The sequence below is a fragment of the Balaenoptera physalus genome (genome assembly GCF_965194825.1).
Source record: "Balaenoptera physalus genome assembly, chromosome: 1".
NCBI lineage: Eukaryota > Metazoa > Chordata > Mammalia > Artiodactyla > Balaenopteridae > Balaenoptera > Balaenoptera physalus.
This window is the reverse complement of record NC_138882.1, coordinates 27,626,397-27,650,554: the sequence shown is the minus strand read 5'-3', so window position 1 is coordinate 27,650,554 and position 24,158 is coordinate 27,626,397. Positions and strand designations below refer to the sequence as shown.

Below are 24,158 nucleotides of genomic sequence, written 5' to 3'. Positions count from 1 at the left end.
AGGGCTCGAACCCGTGTCCCCTGCATTGGCAGGTAGATCCTCAACCACTGCGCCACCAGGGAAGCCCCACCGGTATCTTATTTTTAAGCCAGGTGTTTTGGTGGTATATTGTTTTTGGATCAAGTCGTTTATAAAATAAGAATTCATTTAGAACTCCTTCTCCTCCCCAAAAAACAACTTAATTGGGTCTTGACTTCTTTTTTCTTTTAAACAGCATGTCTCTGGAAAAGGTATTGGCATTACTTGGGTCAAATAGAACAACAACATTATTTGTACTTCTAGTTAATTAACCTGGAATGCATTTCTTTACCTTCTTTGTTCTGTGTTTTAAGCAGTTCTCATGGTAAGGATTCCTCCTGGGGCTTATTATTTTCTCTTCATTTCTGCACGTGGGGTTTTGAGTACCTAGTTAAATATTTAAATATGTATACAGACATCTTAGCTTTAGAAAAAAAACCAGCTGCACTGTTTAAAACCTCTCTATTTTCTTAGGCAGTTTGACATATATTTTGGTTAAGACAGCTCCCTCTGTATTTATTATCATTAATTTCTTCTTTTGAAATTAAATGTTAAATTGTTTTGGCTTTTTCTTTGTATGGTTTGATTTTAACTTGGTATAATAGATAGTTTTTAGCCTTAGCGTTTCCATTACTGAAAAACAAATACAATGTCAAACTGTTGGCTTTGGTAATGCCTAATATGGTAAGAAGGAAAAAGGAATTACTGTGTAATGATATAACTTGCCTCTGAGATTTCACCAATTAAAAAGCATTGTATTATGATATATTAATTTAGTTACATTTACTTTATAATAAAGAAGTCTGCTGTATGCTTTTGTGACCTAGAAGAGTAGGAACAACTAAGAATAATGTAAAGATATATTTTTAACAGAGTATGAAATATATAGTTTTATTCAGTATTTTAGAAAAGATGATTTACATATCTAACCTGATATAATAATTATATCTTTTTTCCCCCTTTCCATACTCTACTATTTGGAAAGAAGTCACTATGCACAGACCATACTTAAGGAGTGGGGAGTAATGCTCTGCCTTCTTAAGGGCAGAAAATCTACATAAATTACTTGGAATTCTTCTGCACAGGAGATTTGTCTCTTCTCTCCTTTTTATTTGTTTAATCAGTCATTCATTTGTGTCAGTATAGCCTCATGGATATTTATTTTATACTTTGGGTTATAATTCACTACTACTTTATTTATCTTGTTGCTCAAATTCTTCCAGCTTTGGTCATTGGGAGCTCTTCAGTTGACTCCTGTGTCCCTTTGATGCAGTCCCATCAATGTGAGGGTTTTTTTTTTTTTAATTAAAAAAAAAAAATTAAAGCACAACCTTACTTTCTGACAACAAGATACTCTGGGCTCGTCCTTTATATTTCTTACCCCAGTCCTAGAATCAGCCATTTCTCCAAAGAACCCTGGTTCCTTTTATTGGAGAATGGTATTAGAAACCAAGATCTAGGTTCTAGGTGTTCTCACTGCTACTGGGGTGTTGTTGCTTCTAGGTGCTCCTGGCTGACAGAGCAAGGAAATATATGTGTTTACACTAACGTGTGTGTGTGTGTGTATATATATATACACACACACACATAGAGGTATATATATGTGTGTGTGTGTGTGTGTGTGTGTGTGTAACTATCAGTATCAATATTAAGCTGAACATGAGTTCATATTGATATTTCCAACTCTAATCCATTATTACATGGATCATTCTAACATCCTACTATTGCTTATCAGTAAATTTCCACTCTGACAGTGAGAAACCTGGCTCCCACCATACACTATGCATTTACTTTATTGTTCAGTTTCAGCATACATGTATAGCAGTGTCAGATTGTTAATTCATATCCCCGTGGGAAACAACTTTGTCAGCTGGGGGACAGTGCTTATGTGCCGTTTGTTACTTTTGTCTTTAGTCTTACAGATCCCACTCATTTCTAAAATTACTTAGGTCAGCATCTTTCCTCCCCCGTTTCCTTCAGTGAGATTGTTTCATACATTTATAGTACAGTTTCTTTTGTCACAATCTGCATCCCATCCTGGGATTGCCTCCACCTCCTAAATGTTTTTCTTTGTAATTGGCATACATTAAGGTTCATACTTTGTGTTATATAAAGTTCTGTGGCTTTTGACAAATGCAGTGTCATGTATCCATTGTTATAGTATGCTACAGAATAGTTTTACCACCCTAAAAAATTCCATCACTTATTCAACCATCTCCCCCTCTCTTTCTTTGTGTTTTATTTTTTAATTTTTTCTTTTTTAATTTTACCCACTCTCTTTAAAACCCCTGACAGCTGATCTTTTTCCTGCCTCTATAGTTTTGATTTTCCAGAATCTCACATTATTGGAATAATATTGTATGTAGCCTTTTTAGACTGGTTTCTTAGTAATATGCAAGGTCACTACATGTCTTTTCATGGCTTGAAAGTTTATTTCTTTTTTATCACTGAATAATATTCCAATATATGTATGTGCCACAGTTTATTTTATCTATTCACCTATTGAAAGACATCGTGGTTGCTCCCAGTCCTTGGCAATTATAAGTAAAGCTTTTGTAAACATTCAAGTACAGGTTTTTGTGAGGACATAAGTTTTCAACTCATTTGGGTAAATATCAAGGTGTGTAATTGATGGATCATGTATGTAAGGCTATGTTTACCATTGTAAGAAACTACCAAACTGTCTTCCAAAGTGACTGTGCAATTTTGCATTCCCACTGGCAATGAATGACACTTCCTACTGCTCCATGTCTTTGTCAGCATTTGGTATTCTTAGTTTTTTGAATTTTAGCCATTCAAATAGGTGAGTAGTGGTGTCTCACTGTTTTTTTTTTTTAATATCTTTATTACAGTATAACTGCTTTACAATGTTGTGTTAGTTTCTGCTGTATAACCAAGTGAATCAGCTATATGTATACATATATCCCCATATCCTCTCCCTCTTGCGCCTCCCTCCCACCCTCCATCCCACCCCTCTAGGTGGTCACAAAGCACAGAGCTGATCTTCCTGTGCTATGCAGCTGCTTCCCACTGCAAGTGGCATTATTTCATTCTTTTTTTATGGCTGAGTAGTATTCCGTTGTATATATGTACCACATCTTTTTTATCCAGTCATCTTTCAATGGACATTTAGATTGTATCCATGTTTTGGCTGTTGTGAACAGTGCTGCTATGAACATAGGGGTGCATGTATACTTTTGAATTATAGTTTTGTCTGGGTATATTCCCAGGAGTGGGATTGCTGGATCATATGGTAATTCTATTTTTAGTTTTCTGAGGAACCTCCATACTGTTTTCCATAGTGGCTGTTCCAACTTACGTTCCCTAAGGACGCCACACAAAAACTACTAGATCTAATAAATGAATTCAGCAAAGTAGCAGGATACATTCAGAAATCTGTTAACATTCAGAAATCTGTTGCATTCCTTTACACTAACAATGAAGTATTAGAAATCTGTTGCATTCCTTTACACTAACAATGAAGTATTAGAAAAAGAATGTAAAACAACAATACCTTTTAAAATTGCACCAAAAAAAACACAAAAAAGAAAAAAAAAAACCTAGGAATTAACCTGACCAAGAAGGTGAAAGACTTATATGCTGAGAACTATAAAACATTAATAAAGAAAATAAAAGAGCATTCAAAGAAATGGAAAGATATCCCATACTCTTGGATTGGAAGAATTAATATTGTTAAAATGGCAGTACTGTCATTGTTATAATTTTTAACTCTCTGATGACACATGGTATTGAGCATCTTTTCACATATATGTACATGTAGAGAGAGAGAGAGATGAAAATGCCCATTTTTGCCCATTTTGGGTTATTTTTTTCTTGTTTAGTTAATAAAATAAATTTTAGTGGACATTTTTCTGTTTGGTATTACTCTTCCTGATTATTATTCTGGGTACATTATTGAGAGCTTGTTTACTATGAGCCAACTTCAATATTTATCTCTTTATATACATTATTATACTTAATCTTCATAACCACCCTATGAGGTATTATTCTCGCTTTATAGATAAAGAAATAGGCTAGTAGGAGGCAGGACCTGTTTGATCAAATATATAGTTAGTAATAGGCAGGGCTTATGTTATTACCTGCTATTTTAAACTTTTATATTAATGCTCCAAATTTTTAGAAAATCATGTAAATAAACATCTTGACATTTATTTAAAATCAGGAAATGAGTATCTGTAAGGAAACTATGTTTTTTTGGTCACTCTGGTTTTCATAGTGCAGAAAATAAAGAAAGCTGTTAAAATTGACCAATTAATTCAAGAAAAAAATCAGTTGAATTTTATAGAAGGCGTTTTACATTTTGTGACTGTGTGTTTTAAACCACACCAAAAAACAGAGATAGGAATAGCTGATGGGAACTGAAAACTGCAATAAGCTTTCTTCTAAACCATAAAGTACAGTTGATAGACATCTTTTTATAGATATGCCTGTGATTGCACACTGTTTTTAGGCTTGAAAAGTTTTTCATCAAGGAAAAACTTTCCTTAAAATTTGTAAAAGCTGTTTACAATAAAATAGCAAACTATGAAAAGATAGAAGCCTATCCAGCTCATTTTAAAGCTAAGTTGGACCCTATTTTCCTTAAAATTGCAGACCACAGCAGCAGTGGAGCACAATTTAGTATATGTTTAGTGAGTAAAAGTTTTTTAACACTACTTCCAAAATAATTTTTCAAACTTTAAATTCTTTATAAGATTTAGATAATGACAAACCCAGATGCGAGAGAGAAGGGAAAATAAAACTAATCAGATTTAGCAAAATTTGTGAAGCAACTAGGATTACAGAAATAAAGGAATGAATTCAACATAGTCCCAGTATTAGTTAATTATTGCTGTGCAACCAATTACTTCCCCAAACTACCAGCTTAAAACAACTCACACAGTTTCCAGATGTAGCTTTACTGGGGGACTCTGGCTCAGAGTGTCTCACAGATCTTGGGCTCACGTACATGGCTTTTGGCAGGAGGCCTCAGTTCCTTACTGGTTGTTGGCCAGAGGCCTCAGTTTCTTGATGCATGGGAGTCTTCTTAGGCCATCTGAGTGTGCTTATAACCTGGCATCTGCCATCCCTCAGAGTGAGTCATCCAAGAGACAGATAGAAAGACAGATCAAGACAGAAGCCACAATAGCTTGTATAACCTAACCTCTGAAATGGCGTACCATTATTTTTGCCATATTCTATTGGTGACATCACTGGAATAATGGTGGAGACAGCTACACAATGGTGTGACTGCCAAGAGGTGGGGATATTTGGGAACCATCTTGGAAACTACCGTAGTCTTCCCTCTGGTCCCCAATGATTCAGATTCTTCCCACATATAGAATATTTTTACCCTCTTCCAAGATCCACCAAAGCCTCATCCCATTTTAGCATTAGGTAAAAGTCCAAAATGTTATATCTAAATCAAGCCCAGGTGTGGACGAGGTTCTATGGTACAGCTCTTCAAGTATAATTTCTGTCCATCTGTAGACTTATGAACTAAAGAAACAAGTTATTTGCCGCTTACCACCTGACATGAAATGGTGGAATGGGTAAAGGATAACCTCCATAGACACTTCTCTTTAAAAAAGGTGAAAATAGGAGGCACACAGGAGTTACTGGTCCATAAAATCCAGCAGGGCAAATTTTGGTAGGTTCTTGATTAGGACCTGGCCCTATTGACCAGAAATGATTTTAGGTGGCTTTTAGCTCAGCCCTCTGGGCTCTTGGTTATATTCTCTTGTCATCCTTAATTTTATGAGAGATGGTAAATGTTTTCAGCTAGTCAGTTTTCTAAACCTGTTTTCTGTCAATAGAATTTTTGGGAGTTAAAGACTTTTTTCATTTTGTACTGTCTTTATCCCCTTTTATTCCAAGATGGAGGTGTTTCTGCAAATATAATTCTCTTAAAATCTTCATGGGCCGCCTATGAATCTTATTGTCCATTAGATAAAAGCCACATACACAAATTTGAGATAAGCCATTTTTTAAAAAATTTATTTATTTATTTATTTATGGCTGTGTTGGGTCTTTGTTGCTGTGCGTGGGCTTTCTCTAGTTGTGGTAAGCAGGGGCTACTCTTTGTCGCGGTGCACGGGCTTCTCATTGCTGTGGCTTCTCTTGTTGCAGAGCACAGGCTCTAGGCGCATGGGCTTCAGTAGTTGTGGCACGCGGGCTTCAGTAGTCGTGGCTCGCGGACTCTAGAGCGCAGGCTCAGTAGTTGTGGTGCGTGGACTTAGTTGCTCTGTGGCATGTGAGATCTTCCCGGACCAGGGGTCGAACCCGTGTCCCCTGCATTGGCAGGCAGATTCTTTACCACTGCGCCACCAGGGAAGCCCAGAGATAAGCCATTTTTTACTTTGAGCTTCTGCTGAGAGAGCTGAGAGACATTAAGCTTCTTTCAAAACTCTATTGTTTGATTGAAAGGGTCTGTGACACCCTCAGACTCTTTAGAGGTTGTTTTGCTAGTTCGAATGGTGCCCTAAGGTCAAATATTTGATCATTCTGAGGTCTTAACAGAGGATTTTACAGCCACATAGTTTGTTTTATGTTTAGACTGTGTTTTCCTGGCAGCTCCAAATTTGATCTTTGCCCAGAAGCCATTTCTTATCTTCAGGGGCAGGGGGAGAGTGGGAGGGAGGGAGAGAGGGAGAGGGAGGGTGGGAGAGAAAGAGAGAGAAAAAAGAGAGAGAGAGAGAGAGAGAGAGGGAGGGAGAGAGAGACTACAATAAAAGCCTAATAATGGAAGTGACATACTGTTATTTCTGCCATGTTCTATTGGTTATACAATCAACGCTGGTATAATGTGAAAGGGGACTATACATATGAGTGAAAATCAAGAGGCAGGAATCATTGGGAGCCATCTGGAGGTTGTTTACCATGTTTGTGCCTTTAAGAATTTCATAGTGTAGTGAGCGTTTATTAGTGCCTACAGGTTCTAAGCACTGTGTTAGATAGCCACATGTTCATTTGGTATTTACAGTCCTGAAAGGAACTGCTACCCCCTATTAAAGCTTAAAGAGATCAAGTAAGTTGTTCAAGAACTCAATAGAGAACATAGATTTTGAACCTAAGTTTGGGAAAAAAAGACTTGGGAGCCTAGGCCTTAGATAAAAGAGTAGGTAAATAGCCCATAGGATTATTGTCTTTGTATTTAAATATGAATTTTCTTCAGTATACTTATGTTCAGCAGTTGGTATTTGACTTTCGTTTCATAGGTGGACATCTCTGATCAATTATCCTTTTTTGTATTCCCTTCTCTATATAGCTCTGACCTTATCCTTCTGACTTCTTCTCACCACGTTCTGTGGAGTCCTTTGAAGCCTCAGACTTATTCTTTTTTTTTCCTGCCTTTTTACTTTTATTTATTATTATTTTTTATTGGAGTATAGCTGTTCCACAGTGTTGTATCAGTTTCTGCTGTACAGTGAAGTGAATCAGCTATATGGGTACATACATTCCCTCCCTTTTGGACCTCCCTCTCACCCGCCTCCATCCCACCCATCTAGGTCATCACAGAGCACCAAGCTGAGCTCCCTATGCTGTACAGCAGGTTTTTTGGAGCCTCAGACTAATTCTAAAGTAAATAAACATCCTTCACATCTCTTACTTAAATTAACCCTGGCTTTTTTTTTTTTTTCTGGAATACCACTTCTTTCGGGGCCATCTTGAGTAAGGGCTATTCATTCCCCTGTGTCTTTTTGTCTTCAAGTAGTAAGTTGAATCAGCCCACTTCTAGTTCCAATTCTCATTTATTGTTGTATAAAAATTCTTCTTCCTTTGAAATTTGTTCCACATTATTCAGCTTTTCTCTTTGTCACTGTCATTTATCAATTTCCCTCTAGTTTACTCTTTGTTGGTCAAAGCCTTTGGCACTCTTTATCAGTTTTCTCTCCATTCCAAATTCTACCGTCATTCTGGGTAACTTAAGTGACAAGGTTCATTCATCTAACACACTAGTTTCATAATTTCTTGTTATTTTCAACTTCAGTGACCTTCTGCCCCTTTTCAACATCCTATTTTCATGGCTAAACCCTGTGAGACACTTTGAAATCTTTACTTTTTCATTATATTGGCCAGCTACAATCTCCTAGATTTCCAGTGGTGTTCTGCTTCCTTACATATAAAATACCTGCTGTTGGATCTTATCAAGACCTCTAGTTTTCTTGATTCTTCTCTCCCCTTCCCTCCTCTCAGTTTATTAATCAAACAAAACTGATTCTGGCTAATGTAAGTAGAAAAGGAATTTATTAGAAGATAGTAAAGAGTTCACAAAATCAACAGGAAAGCTGGGAAACCAGCTTGGACAAAAGCACAAGAACCAAGGAGGCTCAGCAGCCTATACCACAGCTAAAGTCATGCTATAAGGACAATCTGGTTAATGTGCCACTGCCCCGGACCACTGGTACTAAATTCTTGCTGTTATTGCTTCTGCCATTCCCATAAATAATTTAAAAATTATCTCTACATTTTTGTATTACTTCCTTAAGATTCAAAAATCCTGCACAAGAACATCTGATTGGCTGAGCCTAGGTCACATGGCTGTTCCTTTGTCACCAGAAGACTAGGAGAGGGAAGATCTATCCTTTTTGACTTACTTAGTGAGAGAGAGAACATTGTATTCTGCTAATACTATATACAAAGGGATTCTCTCCAAGCAGGAAGAATTTTTGGATTCTGGGTGTGAAAAAAAATGAAGAGGAAAAGGAGAGGAAGAAGAGGAGAAAAAAAGATGGAGAAGGGGGAAGGGGAAGGAGGAGGAAGAAAAGGAGGAGATGGCAGCATCCACAAAGTCTACTTTAGCCTAATACTGGCTTGGGGATTGGGGAAGTCTGCCTTTAAGCCATCTGATCCAACTTCAGCCTCTTTATTCTCAGTAGATGATCTTGCTTGTATTTAAAAAATGGTAGCCATCAGACCTGAACTCTCTTAACTTGTTGCCTCTACCTGTAAACACACTTTCATCAGCACTCTGCTTTCCCACCTTCCTTTAGTTATCCTAATAGAAGAGCTGTTCCTACTCTTGTTCAAGGCTAATTTTCTCATTTGTATTCATGATCTCATCGTGAATGAGGTACTCCAGGACCTTCCTTCATTAGTTAAGCCTTGCTCCCCTTTAGTTAAGATTATTTATTAATACCTCTTTTATGCCAGACATTGTTGAATGCCAGAAGATATAAAGATCAATTTGATATAGCTTTGAAGGATTTAGTATTTACTGGGGGAAAGACAGGCACAAACAATTGATTGCAGTGCAATGATTTAATCACAATTATTTGTGTAGTTTGTTTACTACTAATTTTCCATTAGAGTATGAGAATGTTTGTTTTGTTCTACACTGTGTCTTCAGCATCTAGTGCATAGTAGGAGCTCAATGAATGAAGAGAAGGAAGTAAGTACAGGATGCCATGGAATCACTGAGGATGTGTTCTTGGCTCAACATAGAGAATGAAGGAAGGAAGATTTGCTTTCTGCATCTAATTGGTTCCCGGTTTTATGTTTATCTTAGTTTAGTATTTAGAGTTTATTATCATTGTTAGAGTTGTTTATTGATTTGGTTGCTCTCTTCCTTTTTATATATATATATAGATATATATATTTTTTCCTTTTTCTCTTTTTGTGAGTGTGTATGTGTATGCTTCTTTGTGTGATTTTTGTCTGTATAGCTTTGCTTTTACCGTTTGTCTTAGGGTTCTGTCTGGTTTTTTTTTTGGTTTTTTTAAGTATAGTTTTTAGTGCTTGTTATCATTGGGGGATTCGTTTTTTGGTTTGGTTGCTCTCTTCCTTCTTTCTTTTTTTTATTACTTTTTAATTTTTCTATTTTTAATACTTTTTAAAATTTTTTAATTTTAATTATTGTATTTTATTTTATTTTCTCCCTCCCCCCCTCCCTCCCTTGCTTCCTTTCTACCTTTTCTTCTGAGCCCTGTGGCAGACAGGGTCTTGGTGTTCTGGCCAGGTGTCAGGCCTGTGCCTCTGAGATGGGAGAGCCAAGTTCAGGACATTGGTCTACCAGAGACCTCTTGGCTCCACGTAATATCAAATGGTGAAAACTCTCCCAGAGAGCTCCATCTCAACGCTAAGACGCAGCTCCACTCAATGACCAGCAAGCTACAGTGCTGGACATCCTATGCCAAACAACTAACAAGACAGGAACACAACCCCACCCATTAGCAGAGAGGCTGCCTAAAATCATAATAAGTTCACAGACACCCCAAAACACACCACTGGACGTGGTCCTGCCCACCAGAAAGACAAGATCCAGCCTCATCCATCAGAACACAGGCACCAGTCCCCTCCACCAGGAAGCCTATACAACCCACTAAACCAACCTTAGCCACTGGGGGAAGACACCTAAAACAATGGGAACTATGAGCCTGCAGGCTGTGAAAAGGAGACCACAAACACAGTAAGTTAAGCAAAATGAGAAGACAGAGAAACACACGGCAGATGAAGAAGCAAGGTAAAAACCCACCAGACCAAACAAATGAAGAGGAAATAGGCAGTCTACCTGAAGCAGAATTCAGAGTAATGACAGTAAAGATGATCCAAAATCTTGGAAATAGAATGGAGAAAATACAAGAAACGTTTAACAAGGACCTAGAAGACCTAAAGAGCAAACAAACAATGATGAACAACACAATAAATGAAATTAAAAATTCTCTAGAAGGAATCAATAGCAGAATAACTGAGGCAGAAGAATGGATAAGTGATCTGGAAGATAAAATAGTGGAAATAACTACCTCAGAGCAGAATAAAGAAAAAAAGAATGAAAAGAATTGAGGACAGTCTTAGAAACGTCTGGGACAACATTAAATGCACCAACATTCGAATTATACGGGTCCCAGAAGAAGAAGAGAAACAGAAAGGGACTGAGAAAATATTTGAATAGATTATGGTTGAAAACGTCCCTAATATGGGAAAGGGAAATAGTTAATCAAGTCCAGAAAGTGCAGAGAGTCCCATACAGGATAAATCCAAGGAGAAACAAGCCAAAACACATATTAATCAAACTATCAAAACTTAAACACAAAGAAAAAATATTAAAAGCAGCAAGGGAAAAACAGCAAATAACACACAAGGGAATCCCCATAAGGTTAACAGCTGATCTTTCAGCAGAAACTCTGCAAGCCAGAAGGGAGTGGCAGGACATATTTAAAGTGATGAAAGGGAAAAACCTACAACCAAAATTACTCTACCCAGCAAGGATCTCATTCAGATTCAACGGAGAAATTAAAACTTTTACAGACAAGCAAAAGCTAACAGAATTCAGCACCACAAAACCAGCTTTACAACAAATGCTAAAGGAAATTCTCTAGGCAGGAGACACAAGAGAAGGAAAAGACCTACAATAACAAACCCAAAACAATTAAGAAAATGGTAATAGGAACATACATATCGATAATTACCTTAAATGTAAATGGATTAAATGCTCCCACCAAAAGACATAGACTGGCTGAATAGATAGAAAAACAAGACCTGTATATATGCTGTCTATAAGAGACCCACTTCAGACCTAGGCACACATACAGACTGAAAGTGAGGGGATGGAAAAAGATATTCCATGCAAATGGAAATCAAAAGAAAGCAATTCTCATATCAGACAAAGTAGACTTTAAAATAAAGACTATTACAGGAGACAAAGAAGGACACTACATAACGTTCAAGGGATCAATCCAACAAGAAGATATAACAATTGTAAATATTCATGCACCCAACATAGAACACCTCAATACATAAGGCAAATGCTAACAGCCATAAAAGGGGAAATCGACAGTAACACAATCATAGTAGGGGACTTTAACATCTCACCCTCACCAATGGACAGATAATCCAAAATGAAAATAATAAGGAAACACAAGCTTTAAAGATACATTAAACAAGATGGACTTAATTGATATTTATAGGACATTCCATCCAAAAACAGAGGAATATACTTTCTTCTCAAGTGCCCATGGAACATTGTCCAGGATAGATCATATCTTGGGTCACAAATCAAGCCTTGGTGAAGTTAAGAAAATTGAAATCGTATCAAGTATCTTTTCTGACCACAACGCTATGAGAGCAGATATCAATTTCAGGAAAAGATCTGTAAAAAATACAAACACATGGAGGCTAAACAATATACTACTTAATAACCAAGAGATCACTGAAGAAATCAAAGAGGAAAACAAAAAAATACCTAGAAACAAATGACAGTGAAAACATAACGACCCAAAACCTATGGGATGCAACAAATGCAGTTCTAAGAGGGAAGTTTATAGCAATACAATCCTACCTCAAGAAACAAGAAACATCTCAAATAAACAACCTAACCTTACACCTAAAGCAATTAGAGAAAGAAGAACAAAAAAACCCCAAAGTTAGCAGAAGGAAAGAAATCATAAAGATCAGATCAGAAATAAATGAAAAAGAAATGAAGAAACGATAGCAAAGATCAATAATACTAAAAGCTGGTTCTTTGAGAGGATAAACAAAATTGATAAACCATTAGCCAAACTCATCAAGAAAAAAAGGGAGAAGACTCAAATAACAGAATTGGAAATGAAAAAGGAGAAGTAACAACTGACACTGCAGAAATACAAAGGATCATGAGAGATTACTACAAGCAACTCTATGCCAATAAAATGGACAACCTGGAAGAAATGGACAAATTCTTAGAAAAGCACAACCTTCTGAGACTGAACCAGGAAGAAATAGAAAATATAAACAGACCAATCACAAGCACTGAAACTGAGACTGTGATTAATAATCTTCCAACAAACAATAGCCCAGGACCAGAAGGCTTCACAGGCGAATTCTATCAAACATTTAGAGAAGAGCTAACACCTATCCTTCTCAAACTCTTCCAAAATACAGCAGAGGGAGGAACACTCCCAAACTCATTCTATGAGGCCACCATCACCCTGATGCCGAAACCAGAGAAAGATGTCACAAAGAAAGAAAACTACAGGCCAATATCACTGATGAACACAGATGCAAAAATCCTCAACAAAATACTAGCAAACAGAATCCAACAGCATATTAAAAGGATCATACACCATGATCAAGTGGGGTTTATCCCAGGAATGCAAGGATTCTTCAGTATACTCAAATGAATCAATGTGATAAACCATATTAACAAATTGAAGAATAAACAGCATATGATCATCTCAATAGATGCAGAAAAAGCTTTCAACGAAATTCAACACCCATTTATGATAAAATTCCTCCAGAAAGTAGGCATAGAAGAAACTTACCTCAACATAATAAAGGCCATATATGACAAACCCACAGCCAACTTCGTTCTCAGTGGTGAAAAACTGAAACCATTTCCTCTAGGATCAGGAACAAGACAAGGTTTCCCACTCTCACCACTATTATTCAACATAGTTTTGGAAGTTTTAGCCACTGCATTCAGAGAAAAAAAAGAAATAAACGGAATCCAAATCGGAAAAGAAGAAGTAAAGCTGTCACTGTTTGCAGATGACATGATACTATACATAGAGAATCCTAAAGATGCTACCAGAAAGCTACCAGAGCTAATCAATGAATTTGATAAAGTAGCAGGAGCAAAATTAATGCACAGAAATATCTTGCATTCCTATACGCTAACGATGAAAAATCTGAAAGAGAAATTAAGGAAACACTCCCACTTACCATTGCAACAAAAAGAATAAAATACCTAGGAATAAACCTACCTAAGGAGACAAAAGACCTGTACTCAGAAAACTATAAGACACTGATGAAAGAAATTAAAGATGATACAAACAGGTGGAGAGATATACCATGTTCTTGGATTGGAAGGATCAACATTGTGAAAATGACTATACCACTCAAAGCAATCTACAGATTCAGTGCAATCCCTATCAAACTATCAATGGCATTTTCCACAGAACTAGAACAAAAAATTTCACAATTTGTATGGAAACACAAAAGACCCAGAATAGCCAAAGCAGTCTTGAGAAAAAAAATGGAGCTGGTGGAATCAGGCTCCTGGACTTCAGACTATACTACAAAGCTACAGTAATCAAGCCAGTATGCTACTGGCAGAAAACCAGAAATATAGATCAGTGGAATAGGATAGAAAGCCCAGAGATCAACCCATGCACATGGCCACTTTATCTCTGATAAAGGAGGCAAGAATATGCAATGGAGAAAAGACAGCCTCTTCAATAAGTGGTGCTGGGAAAACTGGACAGCTGCATGTAGAAGAATGAAATTAGAACACTCCCTACCACCACACACAAAAATGAACTCCAGATGTATTAAAGACCTAAATGTAAAGCCAGACACTGTAAAACTCTTAGAGGAAAACATAGGCAGAACACTCTATGACATACATCACAGCAAGATCCTTTTTGACCCACCTCCTAGAGAAATGGAAATAAAAACAAAAACAAACAAATGGGACCTCATGAAACTTACAAGCTTTTGCACAGCAAAGGAAACCATAAACAAGATGAAAAGACAACCCTTAGAATGGGAGAAAATATTTGCAAATGAAGCAACTGACAAAGATTTAATCTCCAAAATTTACAAGCAGCTCATGCAGCTCAATATCAAAAAGCAAACAACCCGATCCAAAAATGGGCAGAAGACCTAAATAGAAATTTTCTAAAGAAGATATACAGATTGCCAACAAACACATGAAAGGATGCTCAACATCAGTAATCATTAGAGAAATGCAAACCGAAACTACAATGAGGTGTCACCTTACACCAGTCAGAATGGCCATCATCAAGAAATCTACCAACAATAAATGCTGGAGAGGGTGTGGAGTAAAGGGAACCCTCTTGTGCTGTTGTTGGTAATGTAAATTGATACAGCCACTATGGAGAACAGTATGGAGGTTCCTTAAAAAACTGAAAATAGAACTACCATACGACCCAGCAATCCCACTACTGCGCATATACCCTGAGAAAACCATAATTCAAAAAGAGTCATGTACCATAATGTTCATTGCAGTTCTACTTACTGTAGCCAGGACATGGCAGCAACCTAAGTTTCCATCGACAGATGAATGGATAACGAAGATGTGACACATATATACAATGGAATGTTACTCAGCCATAAAAGGAAACGCAGTTGAGTCATTTGTAGTGAGGTGGATGGACTGAGAGTTTGTCATACAGAGTGAAGTAAGTCAGAAAGAGAAAAACAAATACCGTATGCTAACACATATATATGGAATCTAATAAAAAAAAAAAAAAAAGGTTCTGAAGAATGTAGGGGCAGGACAGAAATAAAGACACAGACATAGAGAATGGACTTGAGGACATGGGGAGGGGGAAGGGTAAGCTGAGACGAAGTGAGAGAGTGGCATGGACTTATATATACTACGAAATGTAAAATAGATCGTGGGAAGCAGCCACATAGCACAGGGAGATCAGCTTGGTGCTTTGTGACCACCTAGAGGGGTGGGATGGGGGGGTGGGAAGGAGACACAAGAGGAAGGAGATATGGGGATATATGTATATGTATAGCTGATTCACTTTGTTATAAAGCAGAAACTAACACACCATTGTAAAGCGATTATACTCCAATAAAGATGTTATAAAAAATAAAAAATAAAATAAAGGAATAGGGCTTCCCTGGTGGTGCAGTGGTTGAGAATCTGCCTGCCAATGCAGGGGACACGGATTTGAGCCCTGGTCTGGGAAGATCCCATATGCCGTGGAGCAACTGGGCCCGTGAGCCACGATTACTGAGCCTGTGCATCTGGAGCCTGTGCTCCGCAACAAGAGAGGCCGTGATAGTGAGAGGCCCGCGCACCGCGATGAAGAGTGGCCCCCACTTGCCACAACTAGAGAAAGCCCTCGCACAGAAACAAAGACCCAACACAGCCAAAAATAAATAAATAAATAAATTTTAAAAAATAATAATCTGTTAAAAAATAAATAAATAAAATAAAGGAGTAGAGTGAATTGGCCAGTAGTGGAGAAATCACACTAGCCTGTTTAAGAAGTGGTGGTATGAGCAAATGGCCCATAGGCAATTATAATTCATAGGGCCTTCCATCTGTAGATGGATAGAAGTTCTGATAGAAAATCAGTTTGGTTTTGGATAGGTTGAGTTTCAGGAGGTGAGATATGTAGTAGAAATATAGGACTGTCACTTGGGTGAGAGAGGGCTTAAAGTTAAACAAATAGATGTGCTAGTCCACAACATGAAGTCTTCAGACTCTGAGAGTGTGTAATTAATGCATTAAATTCATGAAATATTTTTGTAATAATTCATATATTTGTAGTTCTTTATTTTTTGAAAGCAAATTCTTCCACTAAAGGCATGACAAGTATATCATGAGAAGTTTAGTTTATCATGACATATTATAATTTAAGATTATATAAGGGGGAAATCCCTAGTGGTCCAGTGTTTAGGACCTTGTGCTTTCACTGCCAGGGCCTTGGGTTCCGTCCCTGGGTGGGGAACTAAGATCCTGCAAGGCACATGGTGTGGTGAAAAAAAAAAAAGATTCAGTTTGACTTTGGTTTGGATCATAATCATATGAGACCCTCCCATATGGTTGCATTTTACTAAAATAAAAAGCACTAAGTCCCTTTGTGTATTTTCTGTAATCCTTCCATTTTCTGTATGTTTTCTATTCAAGCTGTATTTTCCTCAGTTTAGTTTTTCTATTCATTCTAATTTTCTTTTCATTGCTTTATTCCCTACTAAGTTGTCTCTATTAAAGAATGAGAACCAACCTAATTCTGTTTTTTAAAATTTTGGGTTGGGAATTCCCTGGTGGACCAGTGGTTAGGACTGCGTGCTTTCAGTGCCTAGGGTGCCAGTGTGGCGTAGCCAAAAAATAGATAATATTTTCGGTTAAGTTTTTACTGTTTTTCTTTGTTTGTTTGCTTGCTTTCTTTTTGTTGTTATGAAATGTTCCCTGAAGCTGGGTAAACAGAAATATAATAAAATAAAACTTGCTTACAATCTTTCATGTCTGGCTAGAACCCCCATTGTAGTATGTACATGACCTGTAACTTTTAAGACCCTATGATGGAATCATGTTAAAAATAGGCTATACTCTATTTACAATAGCCAGGACATGAAAGCAACCTAAGTGTCAATCGACAGATGAATTGATAAAGAAGATGTGGCACATATATACAGTGGAATATTACTCAGCCATAAAAAAGAAATGAAATTGAGTTATTTGTAGTGAGGTGGATAGACCTAGAGTTTGTCATACAGAGTGAAGTAAGTCAGAAAGAGGAAAAAAATACCATGTGCCAACACATATATGTGGAATCTAAAAAAAAAGACCTAGGTGCAGGACAGGAATAAAGACACAGACATAGAGAATGGACTTGAGGACATGGGGAGGGGGAAGGGTAAGCTGGGACGAAGTGAGAGAGTGGCATGGACATATATATACTACCAAATGTAAAATAGATAACTAGTGGGAAGCAGCCACATAGCTCAGGGAGATCAGCTCTGTGCTTTGTGTCCACCTAGAGGGGTGGGATAGGGAGGGTGGGAGGGAATACGCAAGAGGGAGGAGATATGGGGATGTATGTATATGTATAGCTGATTCACTTTGTTATAAAGGAGAAACTAACACACCATTGTAAAGCAATTATACTCCAATAAAGATGTTAAAAAAAAATAGGATATAAAAGTGGTCACAGTTGGAACAGTTATCTTCAGTAGGAAACAAAAACTTAGGACCCCTAAGTCCTATTTCATTGTGCCATATATTAATGTAAAATTATACAATTTGTTGTGTCTTTTTTTTACAACTATTACAAGCATCATAAAACTTACACATGAAAACATTTCAAAGATTCAAAGCTTCCTATTATGCAGAATTACAGATATATCAATCTTAAATGCCAGCTCTTGTATATGATAATATTTATTTATAACCTAAGCAAGTTTTTAAAAACAATGAGGAGAAGAGTAATATAGCTAAAAGAATAGAATCTTTGAAGCCATACAGACTTAGGCTTGAATCTTTAATTTCTCATTTACTAGATATTTGTCCTCAAGTCACTTATTTAACTTTTTAAGCCTCAGTAACATCATCTTTTAGGTAAGGATATTAATGCCTAATCCAGATGATTTTTGTGGGAAATAATTATAGCAGCTCACACCTAAGAAGCACTGTTGTGTGCCAGAGTCTCCATATACATTGTTCCCTTTAATCCTCACAGCAGTGTTGCAAGGTAGTTGTCGTCATCGTCATCATGATCATTACCATCGCCCCCACTTTATATATGAGGAAACTGAGCCTTAGGGAAATTTGGTAATTTGCTGCAGCTAGTATGACCTTGTGGATTCAAGCCAGTTCTCTCTGATTCCAGAGCTCTAGCTTTTAAATAAAATCATGTATATAAAACCCTTGGATCTGATATATATAGTACATGTATAAAATTTGTTCAAACCTATTCTCCATACCCATCCTGCAAATGAAGCTAAAATGTTCCATAGTTCACATTTTTGGATACAAAGTAAAAGCAATCCCCAAGTTACAAATTCCCAATGTAACAGAATAAAAATAGCTTACGTTTTTGAGTGCTTACTGTGTGCCCAACACTTTACATAAAGCATTTAATGCCCATGGTGGCTCTGTGGAATAGGTAGCTCTCATGAGCTCCATTGTACAGATTGAGGACTAGGTCACAGAGAGGTTAAGTGACTTGTGCAAGGTTACATACTACCTTGGCAAAGATGGGATCTGAGTAGTGAGTCCAGAGTGTATGGACTACATTATTTATAAATATTTTAAAGAATACAGTGCCTAGTATATAAGGGGTGTTCAACAAATATTTGTTGAGTAAATGAATAAACTAATGAATGAAACAAACATGGGCTCTCCTTTACCCTTTTCACTCTAAGCCTCCAGTTAGTAACTAACTTATTCTGGAAACACCATCTGAAATTATCTGAACTACTGTTTCTTTCCCATCATCTTCTTCATTCTTTCAGGAATTATATAATTGCTGTATTTAAGTTCTAAAATGTGGCTAAATATGGTGGTGTATATCTGTAGTCACAGGTGATTAGGAGAGAAAGGCTAGAAGCTTGTCTGAGCTATAGAATGCAATGCTTATTGGGTATTTGCATTAAGTTTAGCATCTATATGGTTATTCTTTTTTTTAAAAATCATTTAGTCATTCATATAACAACTTTTATTGAGCACTAAGTACCCACTATGTGTCTGCTTTGTGCTATGGCCTGGGGATATAAACGTGATGAGAACAGATGAAGCCTCTGACTTTACGGAGTTTACAGTCTAATGGGTGTCGGCGTCTGGGGCGGGGGAAACAGTCAAACAATTACAAAGTTATGGGGAAGCATAGGGCACAGTGAGGATATGTTCATCATCTCTTCTCTGGGTCACTGTATGAATCTTCTAACCATTTCTTTGCTTCCAGTTGGGTTTTCCTCCTAGCAGCAAGAGTGATCTTCCTTGATTATAAATCTAGTCTGATACTCCCTACTTTATAAATCCTAACTTGATACCTATTGCCCTTAGAAAAAAATCCAAATTCCTTTAATACGTCTTACTAAAAACCACCCTTAATAATGTCAAGTTTGTCCCCACCTTGCACTCTCTCTTCTAGTTACATCCAGTTATAAGGAAGTAAAGGAGCAAAAACTTGAACTTTTCCTTATGCTTTTTAGTTTCTTTTCTGAAACTGTAGTACAATTTTGTTTCTTGTTACTTTGAATTACTTTTTAAGGAAGAGGAAAATAATTGACCAAAGTTAACATAAAGGATATGATTTTTTTTTTTTTGTCCTCTGAGGCATTTTATTTGCACGTATGTATTACATCCCTAGAAAAAGAATCCAAGGATTTTCCCTCCTGTGTGTTTTCGTCTTCTTCATGGTCCATGATGCCAGCTGAGGTTGTCAGTACACTGAAACTAAACTGATGGGATGGGAGCAGGTTGTTCTGCCATTTTTCTGGATCTTTGAGTTGCACATCAAACCTGGGGCTGATCACACTACTTAGCCTGCCTGTGAGGTTCACAACAATTTTCCCAGCCCTGTGATCATCGATGATTTCAAATTCGCCAATGTAACCATGCTTCATCATCACAGTTAGAAACCTGACGATGACTTTGGAGCATGACCTAATAAGAACCTGTCGTTTGCCTCTCTTTTCGGCATTGTCGATACTCTTGAGAGCATCAGCCAGGACATTCATGCGCACCATTATGGCGGCATGGAAAGATGGCGGGAAGAGCAAGGATATGATTTTTAAAAGCACAGTTAATTAGTATTAAGAATTCATGGGAAATGGAGGGTACACAACAATTGAAAAAAGTATTCCTGTTTGTTGACACTCCTAAAAATACTGCTAAGATTCTTATTTTATCAAAATAGATAAACCTTCCATCAGTATACAATATATTTAAAAATATATAAGATACTCTGACATATATTACAGTTGTTCTGTTATAAAAATGTGCTTGTTAACTAGTATTTCTGATATTATTTCATCATCTGACCATCTTGTAAAACTGCTTATTTCCACATATGGTCATTCCATATTTTGCTAAATGGGCACTGTATAAAAAGTAACATTTTTTAGAACACCTGCTGAACATGACATTTCTGTGAAATTAAATATATTCTTGCTAATATTTTCCCCAAGCTTCACAAAATTGCATATACCTTACTGAAAAGTTACATATTATATTTTAGCTTTATTTAATTTTTGAGATAACGTTTATGATATTGAATTAGATGTAACCATGAATTAAATAGACAGAGTTACTTGGATTATCAACCAAGCTTTTTTTTTTTTTTTTCCTGGCTGTGCCACACAGGGGGTCTTAGTTCTCAATCAGGGATCAAACCCGGGCCACGACAGTGAAAGCAAGCACCAAGTGCTAATCACTGGACAGCCAGGGAATTCCCAAGCATTTTTTGACATATGTTAAAGTTATAGTTTAAACATATTCTATAGCAAGAGATTTGTTATTTCCAGAGCACATTTATGAATTATGACTTTACTTTTCTATTGATATGACTAATAAAGAGTTAAGTTTAAATGAGACTTTGTGCCTTATGAAGGAGAACTGTGTATGGATTTTTTTTGTTTCTTTTTTAAGACCTATGTAAACACATTTTTCATTAATGGTAGCCTTGGTCAATGCAATGCTTCTTAAAAACAAAAACAAAAACAAGTGATTAGTCGACAGTACAGAAGAATAAACCAAACCCTGATCCATGACCACATAAACACATTTCAGAGGGAATTTTCCCATTAGTTGAAAGGGCTACATGACTTCTAAATTTTCTTTCCATTCTACATTCTGAGGTTTTTAATTGATTTTTTTTTTCTCTAATGACCTAAATATGTCATCGGCCAAACACTTCATGGAAGTTTCTCAAAATTTGCCTAAAATCTTAATCTGGTGTGTTAATAACTAATGAGCACATAATGGGCCAACTTAAGTTAAATTAGTACCAACTTACAATAATGTTACATACACACAAATTTATAGAGAGAAGTACTTTGATTACAAAGATACTGTTAAAAATTCGTGATAACACACTTGATCACATTACATTTAATTTTAATAAACTTATAGGTAAAAAAAATCTATTTCTTAAAACATAATCATTTCCTTAAATACCTCATTTGTTATATTCTAATAATCCTAAAGATTTTTTTCCTGATAGAAGTTATTTTTCCATAAAATATTTTAAAATCAGAGACATTATTTCCATTGTTGTTTTGAAATATTGATTTGAACAATGTAAGTTGCCAAATATTTTTGGCAAACATTCACATCCATTGTTGCAAAGACACATTGTTGTACTTTCATTTAATTTGAATAGTTTAAATATATTTTTTCTGACAACAGTATAACTTTTTAAAGCTTCCATTAGGCTGTCAACATGAAAATAGTTTAATAGCTTTCTGACTTGTTACTATGGTATTTTAGCCCTATATGATGAGGCCAGATCTTATATTTTGGCAATAATATACACAATCTGGCTTTTTTATATTCAAGATGAAGAATCTAAATAAATAAAAGAAGTTAGGGATACTTCAAAAAAAGATCACTAGTCAGAATCAGAAAAGGGCAAGAAAAGGAAAGTGATGCTTTCGTTTTAGCTTGTCGGTTGGCTTAACTACCTGGAACCTTGGATAATAGTATTCAGAAGGAGTATTAGAATTGTTAAACCCACTTTATTCTCTAAAATATGTATGCCCTTTAATTTTATAACCAACAAGACATTTGAATTAGAATGAAGTGTATTATTTACTGTGGTGTCTACTTTATTTAAGATCTGTTTTTCTTACTTGTTTTGAAATACCATAGGTGCTATTTTCTTCTTGAGCTCTGGGTTTACTCTTTCAGGTAGCATTGTCAGCTACCAACAATATATAAAAAGAATTATACATCACAACCAAGTGGGATTTATCCCAGGTATGCAAGGCTGCTTCAACATTCAAAAGTCAGTTAATGTAATTCATCACATCAACAGACCAAAAAAGAACAATCACACATTCATATCAATAGATGCAGAAAAAACATTTGACAAAATCCTACACCCATTCATGTTAAAAACTCTCAGTAAGCTAGGAATAGAGGGGAACTTCCTCCACTTGATAAAGAACATCTACAAAAATCTACAGCTAACATCAGACTTAATGGTGAGAAACTTGAAGCTTTCCCACTAAGAACAGGAACAAGGCAAGGATGTCCCATCTCACCACACCTTTTCAACAAGATACTGTAAGTGCTAGTGCTATGGTCTGAATTTTTGTGTCCCCCACCAGATTCACATGTTGAAATTCTAACTCCCAAAGGTGATGGTATTAGCAGTTGGGGCCTTTGGCAAGTGAGTAGGTCACTCGTGTGGGATTAGTGCTCTTATAAAAAAGATCCCACAGAGCTCCCTAGCACCTTCCACCATGTGAAGCTACAATGATGAGTCTGCAACCTGAAAGAGAACCCTCACCGAACCATGCTGACACCCTGATTTCAGACTTTCAGACTCCAGAATTGTGAGAAATAAGCTTCTGTTATTTATAAAATACCAAATCTGTGATACTTTGTTACAGCAGCCCAAGTAGACTAAGACAGCTAGCTAATGGAACGAAACAAGAAGAGGAAATAAAAGTTTAGATTGGGAAGGAAGAAATAAAATGGGCTGCCTTCACAAAATTGTTAAAAATTGCATTAATTGGCATATATATATTTTTTAATATTTAATTTTAGTAACTTAAAAAAATACACACATTATTTATTAGAATAAGAGAAATGTTTACTTACATAATTATCTTCCTTGTGAGTGTAAGAATTATAATATCCCTTCCATCTTTTTTAATAGCAGCTTGATTAAGATATAATTCACATACCATGCAGTTCATGCTTTCGAACTATACAATTCATTTGTTTTTAATATATTCACAGATATGTGCACCCATTACCACTATCAATTTTAGAACAGTTTCATTAGAATGGTGGGTTCTTTTTTCTTTCTAACTTTGATTTTTAGGATTTTTTAAAAACCATTCTAACCATTTAAAAATGCACAATTCAGTGACATTAAGTACATTCACAGTGCTGTGCAACTATCACCACTATCCATTTCCCAAACTTTTCCTCATTCCAAGCAAAAACTTTGTACCCATTTGACAATAACTCCCCATTCCTCCCAGCTCCTGGCAAATTCCTCCCAGCTCCTGGCAAATATTCCTCCCAGCTCCTTGCAACCACCATTCTACTTTCTGTTTTTATGGGTTTGACTATTCTGGGTTCCTCATATAATTGGAATCATACAGTATTTGTTCTTTTATATCTGGCTTGTATCACTTAGCGTAACATCTTCAAAGTTATCCATGTTGTAGTACGTGTCATAGTTTCATTTCAAGACTGAGTGATATTCCACTTGTATATATATGCCACATTTCACTTATGCATCTATCTGTCAATGGCTGTTTGGGTTGTTTACACCTTTGGGCTACTGTGGATAATGCTGCTATGAACATTGGTGTACAAATACCTGCTGAGACACTGCTTTCAATTCTTTTGGATGTATACCCAGAAGTGGAATTGCTGGGTTGTATGGTAATTAGATTTTAATTTTTTGAGGAACTACTGTACTGTCTTCCACAACAGCAGCTGTACCATTTTTTTTTTTTTTTGGCTGCACACGGGCTTTCTCTAGTTGTGGAGAGTG

General features: G+C 36.4%; 1 protein-coding gene and 1 pseudogene across 6 annotated transcripts in view; one reads left to right on the top strand and one right to left on the bottom strand.

The window, feature by feature from the left end:
- DRC8 (dynein regulatory complex subunit 8) overlaps nucleotides 1–24,158 on the top strand; it is a 129,384-nt gene that overhangs the window by 37,361 nt on the left and 67,865 nt on the right. The gene's annotated exons all lie outside the window — the stretch shown is intronic.
- Nucleotides 9,607–23,659, bottom strand: LOC309665062 (small ribosomal subunit protein uS8 pseudogene; annotated as a pseudogene). Its single transcript has one exon. The product of its transcript is annotated as a small ribosomal subunit protein uS8 pseudogene (transcript).